Source organism: Daphnia pulicaria, chromosome 1 (assembly GCF_021234035.1).
Source record: "Daphnia pulicaria isolate SC F1-1A chromosome 1, SC_F0-13Bv2, whole genome shotgun sequence".
Taxonomy (NCBI): Eukaryota; Metazoa; Arthropoda; class Branchiopoda; order Diplostraca; family Daphniidae; genus Daphnia; species Daphnia pulicaria.
The window spans coordinates 20,540,752-20,553,925 of record NC_060913.1 but is presented as its reverse complement, the minus strand read 5'-3'; positions in this window follow the sequence as shown (position 1 = coordinate 20,553,925).

Here is a 13,174-nt window from a genome sequence, read left to right as displayed (position 1 = left end):
TTTGGGTAGGCTAACCATTGACGCGGCCAGCCACCCGTTGTACTACGCGGTCGAAATGAACCTTTCGTGCATCGCTTTTCACGAATTGCACTGCAAAGTTTCAATACGCACTAGATCATTTGAATAGTCAACGAGCTGATATTTGATAAACTGCATGTTTGCGATGACGTTGACGTTCCCAACTGGTTTAAACAGTTGAGGGGATTTGAAGACAGTACTAGAAGAATTCAGGTGGCACAAAACAAAAAAATCGCCGTTCGGATTTTTTTGTAGGATACTGTACTCAATGGTAGACATCCTAAGGTGGCGATTACGGTTCAAAACTGGTATGACTTAAAAGTTGGAGCTGATGGAAATCAGGGAAAGAAACGCATTCTGTATTCCATGTTCGCAGTATTTGGAGAAACTGAAAGAACATTTGAACGAGACTCAACAAAGAAAATTTTTTGTTAAAAAAATAACGATCCATGCATGGAGACTCTCCGTACGAAGTGCTATGGCATTGATCAAAGAACAATTAAATGCCGCTTTTGCATATGCTCTAACGGGGAAATGGAACCAAGATCCACTCGAAGTAGGTTTAGAATTTATTTAATTATACACGATTAAGACGATATTGTTTTTAACAGAGACTGTTTGGGATAATTCGATCGGTGAACCCTCATCCATCAGCATCTTCCTGGTTGCAGATAATTAGATATGTTACACTTAAATACCGGCTGAATACTGCACGAAAAATGCAAACATCGACGGGGATGAAGGTGTTAATTGCCTCGTGTCCCTAAGCAAGTGTCTTCAACAGCAAGGCAAAGCTTCTGACATTTCTGCCGCAACGATAAAGATATGCCTGAAAGAAGAACTGTTAGAAGAGTTGAGTATTCGTTTTGTTGGTGATGTCATTAACCCCAAAGCAAAATCAGACTATTTTGACGATGTTGCTATGTATGAATTGTTGGATATTTGGGCAATGCTCGTCCTAGTCTTACCAATTGCCTAGAATGTAAAAAGTCGATTGTTGCAGACGAATTAGATTTGCCAGATGATATTTTAGCGGCGGACCTCACAAAAATGAGATCGAAAGGCTTTTTGACGTTTTTTTACTATCACTATGTTTTAAACCATGCGGGAAATCGAAGGGGTTATCAAATGGCATTTTAATAGCCGCGAACATTTCTACGTTCTCGATACATTCCAACATTGCATAACAAAAATTTGTAATTTGTATTTTATCCCCATATTCTGTGAACAACATCGAGAAGCGTTGATTCCTTATATGGTAATGGAATATACAAAGATTTCCGTTTTGATCGTTTTTTGTCAGAGTGCATCATTTAATCGAAATGAAAAGACAGACCCAATTTCAAATTTTTATACAAGTGTTTTTTATTATCGATAATAACACAGGATTTTGTTACAATAACGAGACTCAATTGGTCATCGGCCCAGAAGCCAAGTCGAGCTTCTTTGCCGCCTCTTCTAGCGTATCGACCGCCTTGTCGTGCCTGATCGAACTCAGGGCAGCGTTTTTTAGGACTTCCTGTTCGTCCTCCTCCGTGAGTCTTAGTTCAGGCTCAGACTCGCAATCTGAGCTGAGTCGGCGGGATTTTTGAGGGATCGGGCCGAGCAGTTCGTTCGTTGCTGCTGCGATCTGCTCCTCCAATGGAGTTGAGGCTTGAGTCGGGGTTGATATCTCCTTAAGAAGCTCCTCTTCGGCGCTGTCCGTTTCACCGAACAACTCCTTTGATTTTCCCCTTAAGTTAACAGGCTTAGTAACGGGTGAGTTTCCTTCGCCTGGCTCAGAATCTTTGGCAGATTTTAGACTATTGCGCCTCACCGCTTGTTTTACTGCCGCTTCTACCAACTCCTGTGTGGGAGGGTTGATGGCTGATTTTCGCCGGCCCTTCGGGAGTTTTACCAGCGTAACGCCGGGATTATCCACGTCGAACCTTTTGATAATCAGCCTCAACTCTTTGGCGGGCGTAGTCTTGGCGACGGGCGCTTTTTTCGCCGCGGACTTCGGCCGGGCTATAGCCTTGCCTTTCGTTGGCTTTGGGGCTAATTGGGCTTAGAAGGACCGGAGGGTTCAAGATCTGGGCCTGGACTTCTTTCGAAGCTTCAGCCTTTCTCTTTCCAGCTGCCGGTTGCCTTCTAGGTGCCTTTACTACCTTTGCCTGGCTCGTCGAGGCCGATGGCTGCGTAGTGTCTGCCTGACTCGTCGAGGCCGATGGCTGCAGAGTTTGTGCCTGGTTCTGGTGCTTTGCCAGCACTGCCAGAACCTCAGAGGTTACCGGGTCGCTTGCCGAACCCGGGATAGCGAACTTTCCTGTGGCGATGGCCGCCCACAGGTTGGTTAAGGAGTCTCCTGGCAGAACCGGGTCTCCGCTTGGTGTAACAAACGGAATCTTGACTAGGGCTACCGAGTTACCCTGATCAGCTAGAGGGTCAACCCTACGAAATTTAGAACGTTCGTACGCCTTTCGCTTTTCTACTGCTTCCTTCTCTGCCAGGCGAACTTTAGCTTCCTCCACCGCGTCCCACTTCCTCTTTTTGGCTGCGCGAACCTCTTCTCTTAGAGCGTTCTGCGCCTCTCTGTCCCTGCGGATGATAGCTTCGTCCTCGGCGAGCTTCTTCCTCTGCTCTGGGGTCAGGAGAGTCAATGCTTCTCTCTCAAGCCTTTCAGCTTTCAAGATCTCCCACTTCGACTTGGGAGTCTCGGTCAGGTAGGCCTTGGGCGGAGGTGAACCCGTGAGTGTGAAGAAACTCAGCGGGAAGCAACGCTGCAACAGGCGCCAACCCTGACGTTTTGCGTCTGTGATATTTCCTTTGTGATCGTCGAAGACCAGCTCCTCCGCGAATGCCCGAATGTTAGCAATCGATTCGTCTAATTCCCTAGGCGGGTCTTTAACGAATAGACTTTTCGGGACGGAGTTGTTTGAGTTGTCCGACACTGCAAATAAATAAGACAGAAATTAGTTTCAGTCGCAACTAAAGGTATGTGTTTAACCGGTTCGAAGGACTCCTCTTGTCCAAGCAAAAAGCTAAAGTAAAAGCTTAATTTAAGGAAGGAAAGCTCGCTTAATGTATTGTATTTCAAAATGTTTTGAGATCGATGTTGACACCATAATAAAATCAGTTGGTTGCTTACAATTCATTTATTGTTATAAAATATTTATTTTTATATTCTAACAGTACATAACAATCCAATTAATAAGATAGAACACCAAACCTATTAAGTTTAAGTACTAAATTTCATAGTCAAAAAGCAAAAACACCCAAACGTGTCACAGATGTTAAGACATTTCAAATTGGTAGTAAGGTTGGCGCGTGACAGAATCAGAGCGACAGAGTGTTTTACACACCCACCAGGTGGCAGAGATTGTCGTCAGGAATTCAAGACGACGCCAAAAGCTTATGAAAGCCTTTAACATTGAGACGCACAACCATAAGTAATGGCTCTAGTATGGATAGTTTCCTGGTGATGTTTCTATAGGAAAAAAAAAGGTTTTTGCTAAGAATAAAAATGTATGACATAATGTTTTAATTGTGATGCTATTCATATTTATTTTATTGTATAGAGTTATCTTTTGTATGACATGCTTTGTTATCTTACCGAAGCATAGTAATTATCGAGCTATTTTATGTAACGTGTTATGATTTGCAATAACAACGAATTTTTAACCTACGCTGAACTGTTATTTTTAAATGATAATATATATTTCTCAAAGGTCCACATTTTCAATAAATTTAAAGATAATTTTTTTGTAAAATTCTTGACCAAAAATCTTTTATTGGAAAAATTAATCATTTGAGGAGGACGCGAGATAACATTATCTAATATTTTACTTTTAAAAAATATTTAATTACATACCTTCAACAGCTCAAGTGTACCCTTTGCTTTAAGTAATTCTGTTATATAGTTAAATGTATGTCTGTAGTAAGAATATGTATCCTATCCAAAATTTATTTGAATGTAAGATATTAAATCCATTCAATATTGAATTAATTATGATTCAAAATATAATAGCAAAGTTTTTAGTTTACAAATTTTTCTAATTATTTTTCTTCAATGCAACAAAAACATATCAAACTTTGAAATTTAAATATTAATACACAGATGTATTATCCCATTGACCCCATAGTCAATTGACTATGGGGTCATTGACCTTTTTTACCTGTTGTTATTTAAAATTTATGTAGAATGCTAAATAGAAGCAATCCACAGTCTTAGATCTTATAGAAAAACTCTAGCAAATCATGATAGAGAATAAATATTTTAAGTATAAAGTTCCGTGAACATCCAACAAGGGAAGCTGGACTTCATAAATCAACAATTTTTACGTACACAAACAAATTCGTTTTAGCTTCTCTTTTTGGCTGCAAATTCTTTGTTTTCTAAAAAAGAATCCTGCAATTTATGCCACAGAAAATTTTGAAAAAATTTCGGACATCATCTATAAAAATGTTGATGATTGAACTCCCAGAAGAAATGTTTCCAATACCCGAAGAAACTTCTTATTTGAACCGAGTGGAAAATCATCTTCCCTGTTTACAATGTGTAACAGGTAGTGAAGTCGGGATACCCGAGGACAGGAGAGGAGCACAATATTTCTTTGATGCGTTCGAAGCACGTCTGCTCCTCAGTTCCCCATTTCCACGACACTTTACTTTTGGTAAGTTCGGTGAGTGTGTGGGCTTTTTCGGCGAATTGATCCACAAATTTTCTGTAGTAATTAGCAAATCCTAGAAAAGATCTTAAAATGTCCAGGTTTTTTGGTATTGGAAATTCTTTCACTGCTAGGAGCTTTTTTGGGTCAGCTTTTATGCCTTCGTGGGAGACGATGTGTCCTAAATATTCGACTGCATCCTTTGCAAAACGACATTTTTGAATCTTAATTTTCATACCTGCCTCGTTTAGAAGTGTAAAAACTTGTTCGAGGTGTGAGATATGGTCCGCTAAGTTCTTGCTAAAGACGATAATATCATCGATGTATACCATTACAAAGTTGTTAAGAATGGGTTCCAAAATTGTTTCCATTGCTTTCTGGAATGTGCTTGGGGCATTACAGAGTCCGAATGGCATTCGAATGTAATGAAAGTGTCCAAATTCACATGAGAATGCGGTTTTGTGTCGATCTTCTTCTGCGATTTCGATTTGCCAAAATCCGCTAAACAGGTCCAGTGTTGTGAAGTATTTTGCTCCGTGTAAGAGGTGTAAAATGCTTTCGATTATTGGCAATGGATATCTTATTTTGATCGTGATTTTGTTGAGTTCCCGGAAATCGTGGCAGACTCTCATTCCTCCAGATTTCTTTCCAACGATTAGTAGAGGGGAACAGAACGCGCTGGTACTGCGTTCGATGATTTTACCGGCTTCCATTTCCAAAATTTTCTTTTTAAGGAGTGGTCTATGGGCGAACGAAGTTTTGTACGACGGAAGGACGATTGTGGCTCCATTTGTTACAATGTGGTGCTTTATAGCTGTTGTTTTTCCAAGATCCAGTAATGTACTGGCGAACAATGAAGTGAATGATAATAAAAGATTTAAAAATTTTACATACAGTGGTTTCTTTTTAAGGTGACCTATTTCAAAATCTAGGTGAGGTTGATCGACGATACGATAAAGAGGAAAAGATTTTTTTGTGATCCGGTTAAGCTTGATTGTCTTTCCATCCTGATGAGTACCGATTCTGATTTCTTTATTAAAACATCCAAGGAGATTTCGTTGTTGTGTAGAAAGTCTATTCCGAGGATACACTCCTCCTCTAGTTTAGGTAGTACATAAAAGACTTGGTTTACTGCACAATCAGGTGAAAGTTTCACTCTTAAATTGTACATGCTCGAGATATGCATGGTTTCACCACTTGCACTTTTGAAGACTCGATCCTTGGTGTTGGCGATTTCATGATTGATTGATTCGTCTGGTATGGTAGCTAGGTACTCATCGGATATAAAGCTGGCAGAAGCTCCGGTATCAATTAATGCAAATTTACTAATGTTATGGAATACTACAGGTACACGTAAAAGACTATAAGTTTTATGTTTGTAATTTATTTTACGGGTCGACGCAGTCTTTTGGGGTCTCTTGTCCGACATTCTGCAGCGACGTGTCCGAAGTTTTCACAGCGATGGCATTGAAGATTTTGAGGGTCGCTGTTTCTGCTGTTGGAACGCGAGGATGCGCCTGGTGTATTTGGTCTATTGGCAGGGCTTTTGGGTCGTTGATTGTATTGTTGTTGAGGTGTTTGTGGCTGTGGTTGGTAGTATCCGTTGTTGGACGAGTTTGGGTATTGGCGGTCTCTGCTTTGGGAGCGGTATCGTTGCTCGGAGTTTGGGTAGTTGTTGGTGTTGTCGGACCAACGAACGGCAGTGTTGGGCTGGTTACGTTGTGGTGGTCTTCCGCGTTGATTGGGTCCCAAGTAGAAAATGGTGTCTTCTTTTGGTTCTGGTGACTCTCCTATAAAATTGATTTTACTTAATTTGGATTGTAATTCCTCTATTTTATGATTTTGTTGTTGTAGAGCCGTGGCTGTTAGGGTATCAATATTGGAACTGGCGAAGGTGGGTAGTTCGAGTACTCCATTGCTTGTCTGCGTTTTGTACAGGGTAGTTTCACATCGTAATGCCGCTCTTTGCGCGTCGTCCCAAGTGGTGACTTCCGGTAGCATTTGGTTTAAAACCATAAGAGTTTTTATTGGTTTTAGTATTCCTCGTAGGAGGATCTTGACGAGTAGATCGTTTTTGATTGATAAATTGTTGTTAGTCGTGTCGTCGTAGATAGCGTTGTAAGTGCTGTTGATTTTTTCGATAAACATTCTAACAGGCTGGTTGGGTTTCTGTGTTAGATTTTCAAGCTTTTGAATTTGCTTGTCCCTGTCAGCTGGATGTTTGAAATGGTCCTTGAGCGCTTGCTTCCAAGCTGCGTGAGCTTCGTTCGGGTGAGCGCGGGTGCGCTGGGAATGCCATTTAAGGGCGGGGCCTTTGAGTCTTGAGGCGAAATTTTGTTTCTTAACGTCGTCATTCCAATAGTGGATAATAGCGATTGCTTCGGCTTCAGATAGCCATGATGAAATATATTGGTCTGTTGCGTTGCCGCTGAAGGAGGAAATGGCTTGTGTGTCTTCGCGCCGGTTCAGGGCCGTGATGAGGTCCTTAGAGCGTCCGCCATGACTGGGGGAGCGATTACCTCTGGGTTTGGTTGTAGGAAGAATTCAGATATCTGGGGTTGTGGGGAAGGGCTAATCATAGGCTGGTCAGAGTCGGTAGATGGTGAGTCAGGTTCAATTTGGTCGTGTTGGCTACGTTCGTTTAATATCTTAATGGCTTGATCGTTAGCAAGTTGGGAAACTAACAATGAGTCTTGTAGGGTTGTAACTTGTGAAGTTAAGGCTGCGTTTGAATTTCGTACAGACAGATATTCTTCTTTTAATCGATGGAGTATGGATTCCGTTTGATTGGTGTCTGCAATTTGCCCCTTTAAATTTTTGATTGGAGTCTCGTAGATCTTGTTTTCGTCGGAAACTTGTTCCAAGGTTTGTCTGAGTTGAGTGTTTGTGTGTTCAAGGTGATCAACTGTTGGGTGGGTAAAAGCTGGCACGATTGAGGTCAGCTGTTGCTGCGCAAGTTTATATTGGGCCGAAAGTTGGGCGTAGTTCTGATTTACGTTAGAAAGTTCAGTGGTGCGTGCTTGAATGTCTGCTTTTAAAGATGTGTTTTCGTTGGAAAAAATTGAATTAGCTAAAAGAGATTTTTTGTAGTGGAGATTGATATCTGTTAATTCTTTATCGGCGTCTGCAAGATTTGCTTTATCAGAAGATAAATTCTTTTGTGATTCTGCTAATAATAATTCTTTTTCGGCTAGTTCACGTTTGATGGTTTGATTTTCTACGGTGATATTGTCAAGTTGGGTTTTGTATAAGGCTGTACTGATTTAATTTGGCTCTGAAGACTTGAAATTTGTTTGTGCAAGGCTGCGGATTCGGATTGAAAGGATAGTTCTTTATTACTAAAAGTTGTAAGAGCGTCTTGTAGTCTAGCGGTGCTGTCTGCGTTTGTTGCTAACGAGAGTTGAAGGTTGCTGGCAAGGAAAGCTTTTTCGTTAAAGGTAATCTGTAGTTGTTCTGCTAGTTCGTTGGTGTGAAAGTTTGCTGTTCGGGCCGTGGCCTCGTTTGAAAGTTCTAAACGGGTTGTGTTGGATTCTAGTTGGGCAATTTGTTTTTCTGCTTTTTTAAGTTGTTTTTTAAGCGTTTTGTGTTCAGTTTTTTTGTGTTGAATTTGTTGAACTAATATAGATGTTTGTTTCTTATCGGTACTTTGGGAAATTTGGAGTTGAACGGCTTTAATGGACGATTGGCAACTTTCAACGGCGTATTTATATAAGATTAGGTCGTCTACGAGTCTATTTCGCTTTTCGTTTGGCAAAGTTTCTTCGGAGTAATAATGGGTAAGGGTTTGGATGGAAGTTGGGGAAGTTGAGGTCGGAGGACTATCAGCACTTCTTGCTCGTTTAATTGGTGGTAGGGGAGGATAAAGGCCAGGTTGGTTAGGTGTGGGTGGTCGAATCGTTCGAGAGCGAACTGCTGGGGCGGTTGTTGAGGTATCAAAAGGATTTAGGCAAAATGGTAGTATTTGAAGATTGTTGTAGGCTGGAGGATCGATGGAAATAGGTTCGATAGCATCAACTGCTGATTCGATGGATAAAAGGGGGTATAAGGTTGTAGGTGGTGGTTCGATGCTAAGTGGTGTGGTATACGTCAAGGCTAGTGCATCAGAACTATGTGGCGTTACGACAGGTAGATTGTTCATAACTCACGGTTTGTGTTCGTGGGGACTGAAGACGCAGGAAGGCGTCCGCGACGTCGAGCCAAGGGCCTGACCGGTTGGTCTGTGATTAGAGCTGTCTCGAAGATGATGGAAGGTTTGGGCTGAAAGATGTTGAAGATGTCAGCTTCGCGCAGGCACGTTCACCAAATGTAACAGGTAGTTACAATGAGTAAATGGACGAACTCAAAGTATGGGAGACAACTTGTATTGGTATGAAACACAGATGTACATGTTACATACAGTAACAGTTGGGTTATACAGTCCTGCGGAGTCTCAGGTAGACTCCGCTTATATACTAGTGAGGATGCTGACGTGGCTGTGCCTTGAGGGCACAGACTGTAGGTCAGTTTCCAGACAATCCAGATAGGGATCGTTCAGGTGCATCTGGCGTGTAGCTTGCCTGCTACCGCCTAATAAGGAGAGTGTCTCGGCTGTTGCTATGTGTACGGTTAAGGAACCGTTACAAATGCAATGTAATACTTTATCATATATCAATCTTCTTGAGTCATCGTTGGCATAGAAATGATTTTTGCGGCAGTGAAGAATCCGAAAATAATTTCGTATTCCTACGAAATGAAGTTGTATAGCATAATTCAAAGTAAAAATTTCATTCGCGGTACGGTTCAAACGTGGAACGCAGCTACCTTGGAAACAAATCCACGATTTAAAGAGTAAATCGTTTATCGAGCCGCCAAAGTCTATGATCGCAGCGTATCGAGTAACACACATTTGAAAGTTAAACCACAACCCGTCTTCGAGCCCTATTAGAGACTGATCAATCCATTGTTAACACAGAGGCATGGTTAACACAGAGTGTATAGGCTATGTTAAGAAGCTTGATTAGCCACAAAGTTAAAGGTTATTATTCTCAAGACTGCGCAATTGGAGCAATGGGGTCACGAACTGAAATCTTGCCTTCAAGCACTTGAAACAAAAAGGTTACACCTTAGCGGTGAAAATGCCGCCATTTGCAGCACAGACCTAAGGAACAGCAAGGCACGAGCAGCGAAGAGATTCTGTCAAGACGGGCAACTAGCAACAAATAAAAAGGCCATTATTCTCAAAACTGTGCAATTGGATCAATGGAATTACAAGATGAAATCTCGCCTCCAAACACTCGTCGCAAAAATGAGAAGGGTTGCACAAATCACTTTTGCCGTTTCCTTCAAACACGACAGCAGCGTAAACGTCGCCGATTGCAACACACATCATCCAGGAATTGGAAATGAATTCCCAAAATGTCACTGAAAGGTTATTTGAAGTCATAGCGTTACTTGCCTGTATGATAAAAGTTAAATCAGCAAGCATTAACAAATTTTTTAAGTGTATAAGCAATTGATAATTGGTGCATCATAATGATACCCGACTTTTTTCTATTTCATTTATTTGTTTCATTCATATATCTGTCTTACTTATTTCTCTGTTTAACTTTTCCAGACAGAACTATACCCAAACAGGGACTCCCATGGGAAACCCGGAACTCTCCTGGTTGAAGTTGTTAAGATTTTAGCAAACCAACATCGCGTGCCCATGGCAACCACTCGGCGACCAAATTTGGGATCACGTCATTTTTGTTGTCTGTGTATTTCTTACGGGTTTTTATGGTATCGAAGAATAAACTCTGTAGATTTTTCCATTGCATTCTCGTACTGTAGTAATAAATTATTACTATTAATAATAATGAAGTAATGGAACAGAGACTTTTTAGAATTTTCAGTTTCAAGTTTGGAAACACAGAAAGTATTTCCGCGCTTTTAAAATGGTGAAATACGGGCCAAAGTGTTCCCCCTTTTTTCGCGATAAATCATGTTTCAGTTATTGGAAAGAGAAACTAAAAATATCCTCTCCTATTGGGAATTATAAGCTTTAACTGTGATTTTTTTCAATCATAGTAAACAGTAGTTTACCTCCAATATAAAATATTAAAAGTTTTGAAACATCGGCACTTTTGCCATATGTTTCCATGCTAAAGTGTGTCAATAAAAAAATTACAAAAATATTGAAATATATAAATGTTTACTTGAAACTTGCACAAACGGTAGACGATAGTCGTTTACCACAACTACAACAACTATAACTGGGAAAAGTAGTTTTTTACGACATGCTAATTTTTGTCAATTTTTTAAAGAAAAAATGCAGGTTAATATTCTTGGCACAGGAACGAAATTCTTTTGGTATAGTGGATGATATTCTTCAGATGATGTTCGAATCCAATCTAAGAAAGGAATAAAGAACCATGATGAACTTTGCATGCTTTTTAAAAAAGTGGTAAACAAAAAAATTGGCAAAATAACAGTAGATTTTATTTTGTATATAGACGGTAAAAATTCAGAGCTGATGGTCAACTGTTAAAGAAGGAAGGGGTTTCATATAAGTTTTATCATCGCTGGATGGCGAACGATATCTATATCTATAGATACTGAAAATCGTCATCACTAGCAACGATATCGATGCATAAAAAACTGATATGTCTATATGAACATAGATATATCGTCATCACTTTTCTCATTTCCCAAGCTTAATTCTTTATGTTCCCTTTTCAACTTGTGACGATCTCAATCTTGTCGTTTCAATTCATTCTCAATTTTATTTTCACTGATTGTAGGATTGAAACAAAATGTTCCCAGTAAATCTAAAAGACAGTGACAAAAAAAACTTATCTAAAAAAGGTCTGGCTCAAAGTCATTGCTTGTGACGAATTGAATTTGCTGTGTGTTATTCCTTCTCTAAGGTATAATTTTCATTATTTTATTGATTGTAATTCAAATTCACTCATCATTTTTGTGTTTTTTCGTTTTTGTTCCATAGTGACAATGGTAGACCTAAGTGGGGTGTTTACTTTGGGAGACGGACACCAGTCAACTCAATTAACTTGAAGACAAGGAGTAAATATATTGTCGCGTACAGTTTAGTACAGACGTCGATCATAGAGACGATTCTGGGAAATGACGATAAGGGGACGACGGACGACGATGACATAAGGTAACCTTGGTTCCCTCTACTTAAAAGACGACCCTCTGTAGACGTTGAGAACTGCACTTAAAGGGTCGTCGCCATGCGAGTCAAACGAACAGCCGAATTTTACAACTGCGAAGCGTTGCGTATTGCGTCGTCATGCGTCACCATAGCCAGACAATGAATCCGCCGCCGACATCTTCGACCTTCGCATCCGTTAAGTTCGATGATCGAGGGCGATCATTCCATTAAGGAGGGGGGAAATGTCGCGTACAGTTTAGTACAGACGTCGATCATAGAGATGATTCTTGGAAATGACGATAAGGGGAAGACTGACGACGATGACATAAGGTAACCTTGGTTCCCTCTACTTAAAAGACGACCCTCTGTAGACGTAAGGGAGAGACGAGTTTGGCCAGTCGTGTGTGTGGGCTCTCTGTTAACTGGTGTTGGGCACTGTCGTCGATGTGTAGTGATGGCAGTGCATGTGCTTTGGCGGAGGCTGGGCTCGTGCAATCGTAGAGCCAGCTCCGTGAAACTGCAGCACTGGTCGGCCACAGCAACGTGAAGCCCGCATATACCCGCCCGTGACAATATTTGTTGAAATTATAACAGAGATGGCAACAACTAATTTTTATTGTTATAGGATTCTTAAGCAAATGTGGCGGAAAAATTGAAGAAATAAAAAAGTAAAATTACGAATATTTACTTTACAAACATGTCAGTAACACTAATGGTTGCAATGTTCAGCCCAAAATTTTTCTACGGGATATTTAACAGTGCATTTAGTTCATCGTTTATAGAGTTGGTTTTATAAAAACGAAGCTTTAATGTTATGTTTTAGTCTTTTATTAAACAATATGTATAATATGTACAATGTACAATATGTATGTACAATATGTGTAATTCATGTGTTAAATCATATGTTTTTAAATTATACGTAAAGTAATTATCATGGTGTGAACGCGAGGTAAATAGATGTTTGAAAAATGTTATTAAAATCCATTCAATAAAAAAATAATTATAATTTTACATAATAGCAACGTTTTAAGTTAATATTTTCTATAGTTTTTCATTTTATTGCAACAAAAACATATCAAAACTTTACATTTAAATAGTAATACTTAAATATAAATAGAATGCAGACGCTCTTTATTGGAGGCCATAAAAATGATCTTTCTCTTTCAAGGAAATATCCGTTAAAACATGGTTTCAATATCAGCGTTCCTAATAAGGTTGAAAAGGCTATTGATGCCAAGTTGCTATTGACAAATTTCATTGAGACGAATCAGTTTACTGTTTTAAAAAACAGTTATTGCTACTTCTTTTTTATATGTACTTGAATGTACCATTGTAAATTTCGTAAAAATATAACTGTACGGTTTGAAGTCATCTTTTT